The 2,867-nt window shown below is 40.5% G+C and overlaps 1 pseudogene; it reads right to left on the bottom strand.

Moving 5' to 3' along the window:
- Positions 1 to 869: 869 nt before the first annotated feature.
- LOC103085137 (phosphatidylinositide phosphatase SAC2 pseudogene) lies at positions 870 to 2,432 on the bottom strand (annotated as a pseudogene).
- Between the last annotated feature and the right edge of the window lie 435 nt (positions 2,433 to 2,867).

Raw genomic sequence — 2,867 nt, 5'->3', positions numbered from 1 at the left:
CAAAAAACCTAAAGTTTTAGCACAATTGTGCTTCAGACTAAATTTTCAACAGTTGTGCTTGTCTACACAGGATATTATGGACTGCCCCCTGCAAAAAATTACAACTTGAAAGACTTCTTTCAAGCATTACCGGTATCCAATATGTGTACATTCTTAACATTTCTGAAAAGAGAGCAAAATTAATAGGTGCTGGTATTCACATCTGACATCTCAGGTTTTATGACTGACAAGTCTTAATGCTCCTAGACTTTGAGGTGTACAAGGTAGCAGTATTTTAAATTTAAGTAGAATGTGGGGAAAATTAGGATCAAATTGGCATTCATTTCTTATCTATAGCGCCATTAGCCCTCAATTAACTCTTTATAGGGAATGGTTAAGCCATCAAAAACTAAACCAATAGTTTTTATATTAAAATGCTTCTCCATACTAGTAACACTTTGAAGTCACTAAAAACTAAGTATTTACCTTGAAATGAACTGACAAACAGAACAAAAACAAATTATGAAAAATGCTAATCACCTAAATGGATCCATGCCCACCCTTTGTGTCTGCTTCATACATTCTACCCACCCACAGCACTCCAAAAAAGGTTCAGGTTATTATGTCCCCAAGTAATCTATTCCTGAATTACTTTTAAAGAGACAAACTGCTCCGTAGTGTATAAGCTACTTAGGTCTACACATTCTAGAATGATGCACTTCCATTGTCCTAGCTCTCAAATTTGGAAATCTTCTCAGGTTCAGTCTCCTTTTAAAATCTTTCCAAATAAACAGAATTTGTGATCCCTAGATTCAAAGACAGTACAGGTTATATGACACCTCCTTTTTTTTGGATTAAATAAAAGCCACAGGATTCTGAGTGGCTAAAAACTAAATCTGAATTATTTGTGTCTGCATTGAGTAAACATTATTTTTAAGTTCATTCTGCTGGACTTCAGGTTCTGCAGGGCTCTTCTGAACCCTTGCCATGGCAAAGCTTATCCCCTGGGTTCATCCAGCTTGGGTAATATTAGCAGCCTGGACAATGGAACTTCGAATCTTTGCAAAGGGAGAGACTGCTCTGCTGCTTCAGCTCTCTAAAGGAGAAGGAGTTACATGAAGCCCTCTCTCAAGTTCAAGTGTGCCAGATTCGGAGCCGGGGGTCTTTTGAGATACAACTGAATGCACTGGTTCAACTGACAAAAGCTGTGGGCCTGTTGCAGAAAAAGACACATCTCATTGAGATGGTAGAGAAGGTATCTGTTCCATTGATTCAAATTGGGTTTCTTCGTTAGAAACTTGATTGGTCTTGTGATTTCCTTCCTCATTAGCCTGAGAAACAGACCTGGTTTCTGATAGCTGGCTCATTTTGTTTTGTGCATCTTGAACAAATCTGTGGCAATAAATATCCATGGGCTTGGCAAAGCCAGTCAGTGTTGTTCATGTTGTCAGCCAAAGGACTTTTCTTCAGAGAAGACTCATAGCCTTTTCCAGGCCCACTTTCATGAGCAATAATAACCTCTGAAGGAACGTGAATGCTAATATCAGTGTCGCTCATAGACTGGGATCGACTGCCTGATCGAGGTATTGAAGCAATAATACCACAGCTAGGAAGCACATAGTCTGCTGGCCCTGCATTCTCTAAAGAGTTAGCTAGCTGCCTGTCTTCATCAGACTTGGAATTTGTAAGGAATTCATCAGAGTGGTATGAGTCATTATCTGAAGACATTTCTCCATCTGACTGCCTGGGCTTTATTATCCATCATACTAGTGTTTCCCATGGTTTCAAGACTCCCAAAGATTTACTTTAAGTTTGGTTTTAGAGAGTTAACTTTCATTTCAGGTTTTGTAAAGTTCCCTAGCTTTCGTAGATTGCCAATATTTATATTGGATTTGGTCTGTTTCACTTTTTGATTTAGAGATGAAAATTTGCTCATTAAATTTTTTTTCCCCTGGGCCAAAGAGCCTTGGTTTTGAGATCTGATGTCAATGATGTCTTCATGAGGTTTACTGCTCTTCCTCTCAAGCTTTCTCTCTGTTATAGGTACATCTAATCCCATGGCTTGCTTGGTGATCTGCAGCATCTCTGCAGTATCTGCAGAAAAGATATTGAAGGGTATCTTTTCCGTCCTCTACTGGATTGCGCACTACAGCTCTCAGGGTGTGGAAATAGCCACTTGCTTCTTTACATCTGTAGTGCAGTCGCATGCAGGAGAACTTTGCCTTACCAAAAAGAGTGGGTTCAGGACCTATTGCCATTTTTTCCAGGTCTTCTGGACCTAGTCGTTGATACTGTTTTACTTTGTCAACTTCATCGTCATAATAGGCGGCGCACTAGGCAGAGGTAGAAAGCAGCAACAGCACGTCCACATCTCTGTGAGTAGCATCAATGAAGGTGCACTCTTAAAACTGTTGCTTGAGCTAAGCCATAAAAATTACCTCACGACACGTATTTTAATATGAAATAAATTCTAAATCTACTAATTAGTGTTACTTTATCCTAGCTTCTATTTTGACACTAATATTTGCATGGGTCAAACATGATCTCAGTCAAAAGCATTTTGTCCAGAACGAAAAGCACTTGGCACGTAACAGGCAGTCGAGAAAAATGTCAGCCCTCCACCCCGCCCCGCATTTTCACCAAAGTATAAGCTGCAGTAAATAGTTGATTTCCCTCCCCGCCACCGTCCACCCCACTTAAACAGAAAAAATCCCCCAAAACAAAAAACCCACACTTTTTTTTTTTAAACACAGGACAGAAAAAAAACAAAACCTCTTTCAGGGCTTCCCGGCCACGCCTGCAGCTTGGAAGCCCGGGCTGCGCTCCTCGTTTTTTCTCTTCCCGCCAGTCAGGCATCCCCTCCTTCCACGCGATGAACACAAACACCG

This window comes from Lipotes vexillifer, unplaced genomic scaffold (assembly GCF_000442215.2).
Source record: "Lipotes vexillifer unplaced genomic scaffold, Lipotes_vexillifer_v1.1 scaffold195, whole genome shotgun sequence".
Classification (NCBI taxonomy): Eukaryota; Metazoa; Chordata; class Mammalia; order Artiodactyla; family Lipotidae; genus Lipotes; species Lipotes vexillifer.
This window is presented reverse-complemented; position numbering and strand designations above follow the sequence as displayed.